Here is a 10,131-nt window from a genome sequence, read left to right on the forward strand (position 1 = left end):
AGAGCACCAGCCATGCTGTTTGCCCCCAACCTGCCCACGGCCAGCCTGGGGCTGATCCCGGGGCTTTTCTGTACTCAGCACTGGGCTGCCCAAGTGTTGTGGAGAGTCTGGCCAAGGAGCCTGGAGCCCCCAGGCCCTGGCCTGAGGCGTCAGCGCTGCCCCAGCAGTGCCCATGGCCTGTCCCTGCTGCAGCCCCGGCACTGCCACCCCCAGGGCTGTGCCCGGCCCCGAGAGCACTCAGGCCCAACATGAGGGCCAGGAGGGCAGCGGGGCAGTGGCACGGGAGCAGCACTGGCAACACCAAGTGCTGCTGCTGCTGCTGGGCACAGCTGCTGTGCCAGCACTGATCTGCCCCAGCTCTGCACACAGACATTGCTGCTGCAGCTCCAGAGAAGGGAACAAAAGGGGGAGCTCTCGTGAAAACACTGCTGGGAGATCATTTATTTCATTTAAAGATATTGAGAGCACAGCTCCTCATCAACATAGTCTGTGTGTCACGGAAAAGGTGGACAGAAACAAAATGAGAAAGGGTACAAAAATTAGCATTTCTTAACGGGTAATATTAACGAACTAAAACAAATGAAATAAAAAAATAAAGCAAAAACCAAAATAACAAAGTACAATCAAAGATGACTTTTATTACAAATGATTTCCAGAAATTGGCCAGCAGTTTACTTTCGGTGAAATTGTCCAGTGATCAGTGTCCACACTGCAGCCTTGAGCTCCTGGTTCCTCAGGCTGTAGATGAGGAGGTTCAGGGTTGGAGGCACCACTGAGTACAGAACTGACAGAGCGAGATCCAGGGATGGGGAGGAGATGGAGGGGGACTTCAGGTAGGCATAAAAGCCAGTGCTGACAAACAGGGAGACCACGGCCAGGTGAGGGAGGCAGGTGGAAAAGGCTTTGTGCCGTCCCTGCTCAGAGGGGATCCTCAGCACAGCCCTGAAGATCTGCACATAGGAGAAAACAATGAACACGAAACAGCCAATATAAAGAAAAGCACTAACTACAAGAAACCTAATTTCCCTGAGGTAGGATTTTGAGCAGGAGAGCTTGAGGATCTGAGGAACTTCACAGAAGAACTGGTCCAGGGCATTGCCCTGGCACAGGGGCAGGGAAAATGTATTGGCTGTGTGAAGCAGAGCATGGAGAAAGGCACTGGCCCAAGCAGCTGCTGCCATGTGGGCACAAGCTCTGCTGCCCAGGAGGGTCCCGTAGTGCAGGGGTTTGCACATGGACACGTAGTGGTCATATCACATGATGGTCAGGTTATAAAACTCTGCTGAGATGAAGAACATATTAAAAAAGACCTGAGCAGCACATCCAGCATAGGAGATGTGTCTGGTGTCCCAGAGGGAATTGTGCATGGCTTTGGGGACAGTGGTGCAGATGGAGCCCAGGTCAGTGAGGGCCAGGTTGAGCAGGAAGAAGAACATGGGGGTGTGCAGGTGGTGGCCGCAGGCTACGGCGCTGATGATGAGGCCGTTGGCCAGGAGGGCAGCCAGGGAGATGGCCAGGAAGAGGCAGAAGTGCAGGAGCTGCAGCTGCCGCGTGTCTGCCAATGGCAGCAGGAGGAAGTGGCTGATGGAGCTGCTGTTGGACATTTCTGCACTCTGGGTATTGTGGGCTGTTGAAAGAAGACGTTGAAATGCTGGGACAAATTTCCTTGAGTCAATCCTATGCTACTTTTTTACAAATTTTCTTAAAACTCATTCTCTTTCTTTGGGGAAATGTCACTCTCTTTTTTTATCTCTAAATTGGGATTTCTCTTTTTCAGGGAGATCATTTTTCTTTCAGCATTGATCTCAGCCTGAACACTGGGGAGCCCAGAGAGAAAACAGTGCTTCCTGTGCGTCACTGCTGTCTGACCTTCTTTTCCTCACAGAGGTGTCCTTTCCTCAATGCACCTTCCTATAATTCTGGATGGTGACACTTAAAATGTGCTTCAAAAAAAAAAAAAAAACCAAACTTTTTGAAAGCTCAATTTTTGCAAGAAATTTCCCTAACCATTTCTTGGCTTTCATTTACTTCTATTTATTTATTTATTTATTTATTTATTTATTTATTCAGGTTTGGTTTGTTTTTTTTTTCTTTGTGTGTTGCTGGACAGAGAGGGATACCAAGAATTGGTCTCTCTCTCTGTTACCTGGAGTTGTGCCTACTGGGAGCTGTTTCTCTCTATCCAAGCCTTGTCCCTGCCAGTGCTGCCAGAGCCCAGCCCAGCCCTGGGGCTCAGCTCTGCCCTGCACACCCCTCCCAGCACAGGGCACTGCCCAGGGCCATCTCCCTGCCAGCAGGGCCTTAAGGGCAGCTCACACAAACTGAGATGCTGCAAGCCAAGGTGCTGCTGCTGCTGTCTGTAGGCACAGGAGGGTGAGGAGGCACTTTGTGAGGGAGATGGGAGGCAGATGTGCTGATGCCCAGTGGGACAGTGCAGGAGTGTCAGTGACACAGACACACCTGACAGCCCCTTTGCCTTGCCTTGAGGAGAAAGCTGAGAGCAGCCCTGGCCATGCAGCACCATCTCCACAGCAGGAGGAATCTGCCCTGATGGGGGTGGCTCCTTGCACCTCCAACTCCTCCCCACAGTGCATGGGGAGCTGCCAGGCAGGCTGAGAGCTGTCCCTGGCAGGTGGCACATGGCCCGGGCTGGCCAAGAGCCCTGAGGGCTGCAGGAGCTGCTCTGCAGGACAGCCCTGGGCAGCCCTGGCTGCAGCCCCAGCTTCAGCCCCTGCAGCCGTCCCTGGATCTGGGACAGTCCTCCTGACATATCCCCCAGGCTGTGGGCTGTGCTGGCTCCAGGAGATGCCTCCAGGAGCATAGGGGACATTGCCCTGCACCCACACACTCACCATGTCCAGGGCTGTGAAGATGTTTCCCCAAGTGCAGTCTCAGCTCAATGTCTTCCCAGTCCTGATTGCCTTGAGCCTGTCTGTGCCTGGCTCCTGTGCCCTCAGTGCCTGCAGGCAGTGCCCTCAGCCCTGCTGGGCTGGCAGAGGAGCTGCACCTCAGCAGAAATGTCTTTTTGAAGCTTCTCTTGGTTCACCTTGGGAGCTGCCTCTGTGCCAGGAGCCCGGCCCAGCTCAGCAGCACAGACACAGCACAAGGAATTTAATCAATCTCTTGAGGCTTTAGTTTGCTTTACATTATAATCATTCCCTGAGAGAGTGTTCAAAAAACTTATAAAGAACTAAAATGTAAATTAAAATGCTATAGTTTCTTGAAGTTTTAATGGGTCCCACTGTGGGACATGACTGAGAAAGTGTTCCCTATTTTTAGTTAGAGCAGGAAATTGGAGGCAGTGATGACAGGTGGGCACAAAGAGAAGCCAAGTCTTGGTGCCCTGGGGCACAGCAGGGTCTGTGCCACCAAGGGCTGGGAGGAGACACCTTGTCCTGAGCCACTGGGGCCTCCTGGCACAGCCCCAGCAAGGCTGGCCACTGGCACCCCTTGTCCTGCCCTCAGCATCCCCCCACATCCCAGTGGCCTCAGGGATCTGCTGGGACGAGTCCCTGGGGAGCCTTGGTCAGGAATGGCCCTGGGGACTCCTTCATGCTCCCAGGGACTGCAGGTTTTTTACAGGACTTTGGGTTTTGCTTTTCCCTTGGAGTTCTCTGAGATCTTTGTGCAATCCTGGCTTCCAATTATCTGCTTTAATTAGTCCCTTGAGAGCCTTTGTCAGTAACAACACTTACTGGGGTTCATTAATGCTTCAAGACACTCAGGGTTAATTTAAGTTCTACTTTTTGACACTGAGTCTCTAAGAGGTTTGTGAAGTGATGGCCTCCAATTATCTGCTTTAATTAGTCCCTTGAGAGCCTTTGTCAGTAATGATACTCAGTGGGGCTCATTAATACTTGAAGGTACTCAGTTTTTTTAAGGTACTTGGAGTTTCCCTTTTGACACCAACTCTTTTAGTAGTTTATGCAATGATGCCCCCAATTATCTGCTTTAACAAGTCCCTTGAGAGAACTTTGTACTGACACTCAGTGGGGCTCATTAATACTTCAAGGAACTTCAGTTTTTTAAGGTACTTTCCTTTTTCCTTTCTTTTCTCAGTCTCTGAGACATTTTTGGGCAATCCTGGCCTCCCATTCTCTCCTCCAAAGAGTGTCCATGAGGAGCCTGTGTTGGGGATGTACTTCAGTGGGACCCATTAATGCTTTGAGACACTTTGGGTTTTTCTTCTGCCTTGGACTCTTGGAAAGGTTTGTGCAATCTCCTCTCAGGCCCTGAGGTTCAAGGGCTCAGCACCAAATGCACCACGGGGCTGATTGGGATCAAGCAAGTCCTGACAAACCATGGCTCTGCCACGATTTCCCTCTGGTCTGGTGCCATTCATTAGGAAGATTTCCTACTACAGTTAGAGAGAAATATTTCAAAGAGCTTCTATGAAATATGAATTCCTATTTTAAAGAGAGTGTTTTATAGCTCTTCTCATTAGACATATGTGATTGCAGTATTCAGTGGTTGATATTGATCCAGGTTCTCTCCTCAGGAGCTTTGGCCTGCTCAGAGAACCTGTGCCTTGAGGTCTTACCCAGTGTGGAGAACCTTGCTCCACATTGCCCAACCCCATCCTGTCTGTCTTCACTCACCTGGGACCTGCTTTGCTTGGAGAACTGCCTGCACTCAGGCCAAAAGTAGTTTCTTGCCTTTTTTTTGTTTTGTTTTGAAGCATTCTAAAACTCCTGAATTTCCTCATTGAAAACAGACACCTTCTATGAGTGTGTGCCAGCCCAAGGTACCACCAAGCAGGTTCCCCTTCTCCAAGTCAGAACCCTACAAGGAATGTTTGAGACCTTTGGACTCCTTGGTTCCACAAGGCATTGCTGGGTCACCATGCACTCCTGGTTCCATGAGGTTCTGCATTGTCACAATGGAGATTTGGGTCCATGGGGCCCCACAGTGTCACAATGCTCTTTTGGGTTCCATGAGGCCTTGATCTGTCACAATGGACTGTTGGCTCCTCGAGGTTCCATACTCTCACCAATGGTCTCTGTAGTTCCAGAGTGTCACAATGGACTCTTGGTTCCATGTGGCCCCACAGTGTCACCGTGGTCTCCTTGGTTCCACAAGGCCGTGCAGTGTCACAATGGCTCACAGTTTCCATGAGGCCCCACAATGTCACAGTGGCCCCTTGGTCCCATGAGTTTCCCCAATGTCCCAATGGTTCCTTGGCTTCACATGGCCCCGCTGTGTCACAATGAACTCTTGGTTCCGTGGGGCCCCACAGTGTCACAGGGGTCTCCTTCTCCCTGTGGCAACCAGCAGCAAACCCCACTGCCAGGCCCAAATGTCTGGGAAGAAGGAGAAGGGGACATTTGGAGTGATGGTTTTTGTCTTCCCAGGGCACAGTGACGTGGGCTGGGGCCCTGCTGTCCTGGAGATGGCTGAACACCGGCCTGCCCATGGAAGGGCTGAGAGACAACAACCTCTGTGCATGAACTACAACAGCAGAGAGCTCAGGCTGAAGGCTGGGTTTAAAAGACTGTCACCAGCACAGGAACCATCAATGTGAGAGGAAAGATGTGTGCTCATGTCTTTCCAAATCATGTGGTGGGTGAAGGGATGGGTGTTAAGGTGTTTGAAATGGGTTGTAACATTTCTACTGACTTTGGGCAGCAGGTTTGTTACCAGGCCCAGCCAGCTTGGCTCCTGACACAGACAAGGGTTTTCACTGGTTTGTACTGGTTTTTACCTATTTTCCTGGTTTGTAGCGGACCATACTGTTTTTTTCTTTTCTATACTGGTTTGTACTGGTTACTACTGGTTTGCATTACACTGTTGTTTACGGTTTTTTACTGTTTTTTACCACTTCTACTGGCCCATACTGGACTGGACTGGTTTATACAGGTTTCAGGGTGCTGTTGGAGCTGTCATTCATTGGGCAGTGCCTGGGGGTGAACCCCAAATCCTAAGGGGTGTGGCACCACCAGGGCTGGGTGCTCAGCCATGCTGCAGTGCCCCCTGCTGGCCCGGAGGACCTGGCACTGTGCAAGCACCTCCTGGTGGCCAATCCCTGAAACTGTGAGTGGGTTGTACTGGTTTGTATTGGTTTGTGCTGGGATGGGGTCCAGGGGGTGCTGGGATGGGGCTGGGGTCACTGGGTTATACTGGGTTGTACTGGGAGAGCGTGTGTGAGTTTTCGGGAAGACCTAGCACTGTGTGTACTGGTTGTACAAGGTTATACTGGTTTGCACTGGGATGAGGTGCTGGGGTGTTTCTGATTTGTACTGGGCTCTACTGGGAAAGGGAGCAGGGGTGTGTGAGTGCCCCCTGCTGGCTGGGAGGACCTAGTAGCTGACTGTGAGTTTTACTGGGTTATACAGGTTTATATTGGCATGGAGTGCTGGGGGTCACTGGGTTATACTGGTTTATACTGGGATGTGGTTTTGGGGTTGACTGCGTTGTGATGGGTTATAGAGGGATGTTCTGGATTTTACTGGGCAAAACTGAGGTGTACTGGCTTATACTGGAAGGGGGCTTGGGGATGCTTGGCACTCCACTGGGAGCAACTTCTGGGGATGCTGGCCTTACTGGTTTATACTGGGATGGGGCCTGGGACCTACTGGGAGTGACTTCAGGTAGTGCTGGCCTTACTGGTTTATACTGGGAGCCGCTGCCATGGGCTCAGGGGCTCAGGGGTGGCTCACAGTGTTTATTGGTTTATGCTGCTGCCCTCCCAGTATAAACCTGGGATCCCCAGGACCACACTAGGAGCCCCTAGACTACACTGGGAATGGGTTTGGGTGCATGAGGCCTTACTGGTTTATACTGGGAGCTGCTGCCACAGGCCTCAGGAGCTCGAGAGGGGCTCCAAGTGCTTACTGGTTTATACTGGTGCCTTCCCAGTCCACACCTGGGAACACTGGTAGGCACTTACATCCAGGCAGGACCTCAAGGCTGAGCTGGCCTTCACCAGGGCCTTGCTGAGCCGCAACTTCTCCAACTTCTCGGCCTGGCAACACTGCCTGGGGCTGCTGATGCCCACCAGGAACTACAGCAAGGGCACTGCCCCCTGGAAGGCTGAAGGAAGGTGAGGGATTCCCCAAAAAGCTCCAACAATTTTGTGGAATCCTCAAAGTTTTCCAGCCCCTCCCTCTCCTAAAGTGGGAGCTGGTTGGTTCTGTTGGGTTGAATGGGTAGACCTGGTTTCCCTTAATCCCGAATCACTTTACTGGGTAGACCTGAACTCCTGGATACCTGGGTGTCACCACTGAGATATTGGGGTTTCCCCTGGTGTCCCCCTGAGATTTTGGGGTGCCTCCTTTGCCCACCCCAGAGCTGGAGATGCTGCAGAATACCATCTTCACCAACCCCATGCACCAAAGCGCCTGGCTGTACCTGCACTGCATCCTCTCCCCACATTAACTCAGGGCTCCCTCCCATCCCTGATGTCCTCACCTGGTGTTTTGGGGCACCCCTGAATGTTGGGGTGCACCCTGACAGCCCCGCAGCTGCCAAGGGTCATCTGTGTCCACATCGACTGGGAGGATGGTGGCCATCATCTTCTCCTGGCCTGTCAGGGTGAGTCAGGGCACTTGCGTGCCCCAAAAATTACCTGAATATCCCCAAAAATTACCTGGGTACATCTGGATACTGGCCAAAATCACCTGGATTCCACTCAAAAATCACCTGGGTACACCTTGCTATCCTCAAAAATCACCTGGGTACCCCCAGAAATCACCAGGATATTCCTGGTTACCCCTTCAATTCCTGGATCACCAAAAACTCCTGGGGTCCCTAAAAACATCCTCTTTGCTTCGACTGGGTAGACCTGGTGCCCCTAAACTCCTTTGCCTTTAAAGGGTAGACCTGCTGTCCCTAAATTCCTATTGACTTCAATGGGTTAGATCTGGAGTCCTGTTTATCTCCATTTATCTCTACAAATCCCTCCCCGTGGCCTCACTTTTGCTTCAGTGCTCCCAGTCACCCCAGTGTCCTCCCTTAACCCTTCCCAGTGCTCCCAGTTTAAAGAGTAACTCTTCCCAATCAAGCCCTATCAATGGGTAGACCTGGTGTCCTTCAATCCCCTTTTCACTTCAGTGGGCAGAGGTGATGTCCAACATTTTTGGTGTTAAAAATCCCAATTTTGAGTTCAAAATTCCCAGATTTCAGGCTGAAAATGAACATTTTTGGGTTTACCTGGAGGCACAGCTCCAGCATGGACCACAGGTGAGGGATCAAGGATTCGGGATTGGCCTCCAGGAATTCATCCAGGACATCCAGAGCATCAGCACTGCAATCCTGGAGCAGAAATTCCCAGAATTCAGCCCAAGATTTTCCCCAAGTTGACCCAAATTTCCCCATTTTAGGACCAAATTTCAGAAAAATCCCCACTGACATTAATGGATAAACCAGGTGTTCCTAAATTCCTATTGACTTTAATGGGATACACCTGGTGTCCATAAGGCCCTATTGATTTCATTAGTCATGTGTGATGTCAAGAAAATGTGTATTGGGAGATTGATATTACAAGAGATGGAGTAACTGAGAGACGTTGTCAAAGATGGTTTATGGCCTCATGATGTCAGTCTCATAGCAGGGTGAGACATTAAAGGTGCTACATCCAACACCAAACTATCAGAAGCCTCCTCATTCTTAGTTACAATGCCTTATGTTAGTTTTTAGCCAATCAAATACTTCTGTGAAGTTTGCCAGCATCCTTTTACACCAATCATTAATTGCTTTCCTTCTCATGGCTTTGTAGTAATGTGTCATTTTTCAGCCAATCCTATAACACTTCACAAACCTACACTGATATAGCTTAAACTTCAAATTAACTTTATAACAGGTTCTATTGCTATGCTTTACAATCTTTTACTGTTTTACTTAACATACTGCTTTGCTTACATAACGCATATTTCTGTTTGCTGAAAACATATTTCTACTTAAACTAAAAACTTATATTCTTGTTGTATATCTGTTTTACTTTGAATGCTCTGAGTGTCCAAGATTTCTCCAAGGTCTTAGGTCAAACCTTGGATCCATCTCAATCTCTGAGCCTGTATGCACCAGGCCCTGAGAGCTCTCCGTGCCTGCATTTCCCACACCACCTGTCATCTCTGCCTCCAATTTCCTGCTCTCACTGGAACCTGGGGACACTTTCTCAGTCGTTTCCCTCAGTGGGACCCATGAATGTAATCAAAAACTTTGGAGTTCTATTTTGACTGAATTCTTCAGAGGCTTCCTAGCAAACCACAGTTCTGCCTTGATTTCCCTCTGGTCTGGCGCAGTTCATCAGGAAGGTTTTCAACTCCAGTTATGGAGAAATATGACAAAGGCCTTCTTAGAAATATCCATTCCAATTTTCAGAAGTTTTTTTTATTACTGTTCTCTTTAGGGCAGAGGTGATTGCAGCATTCTGTGATTGATATTTGTGAGAAATGGATTTGTAAAGGATTCTCAAAGCCTGACTGAAAGCTCACACAGTCTTGTACATCTGGATGCAAACTCTGAGATAAGGTGTGCTGACTCAAAAAGACCCTGGAATAGAGAAGACATTGCTGAGAGAGAGATTGAACTAGAAACAAGTTTCAAATGACAGCCTTGCAAAATGACCAGATTTTTTAAAGAATTAGAACGTGAAATGCATTGAGGCAAGAGGACATGGGGTAGAATACTCGGTGATTAGTGTTAGAATTATTTCCACCCTTGTGTGGCAAAAGCTAATAGGCTGAAAAGCATTTCTAAGGTATTGTAACCAGGAATTAACTTGGCTTCAGATAGAATGGCATTGAGTTTTACATCTCTTATGTTTGACTCTTCAATGAGACTGATAATGGAATAAAATCTTTTTTAAAAAGTGCTTCTAAGTTTCCCCATCTCAGGCTCATTTCCACTCGGAAAAGAGGTCCAATATATTTGAATCCACGTTTGTAATCCTCATGGTCTATTCTTGTTCTGTCCTCAGTCTCCATGCAACCTAGCCAAAGACTTCCTAGCTCCCATAGAGTGATCATTTCCTTCGGGCCTCTAAACCAGGTCCTGGGAGATCTGTGGACCCTCCCAAAGGTGTTCAGCCTTGGAGATTTTGTGATTTAAGTCCAGCAATGGCTGAGTAATCTTTTTTCTTAAGGTTTTATTGCCAGAATAATAGAGAATATCTTTAAACTTAATGAGGGCAGA

General features: G+C 49.2%; 1 pseudogene; it reads right to left on the reverse strand.

Annotated features, from left to right (window-relative positions):
* Window positions 1–671: 671 nt before the first annotated feature.
* On the reverse strand, window positions 672–1,616 carry LOC148217319 (olfactory receptor 14A16-like; annotated as a pseudogene).
* Between the last annotated feature and the right edge of the window lie 8,515 nt (window positions 1,617–10,131).

The sequence above is a fragment of the Sturnus vulgaris genome, unplaced genomic scaffold, assembly GCF_052056855.1.
Source record: "Sturnus vulgaris isolate bStuVul1 unplaced genomic scaffold, bStuVul1.hap1 Scaffold_87, whole genome shotgun sequence".
Classification (NCBI taxonomy): domain Eukaryota; kingdom Metazoa; phylum Chordata; class Aves; order Passeriformes; family Sturnidae; genus Sturnus; species Sturnus vulgaris.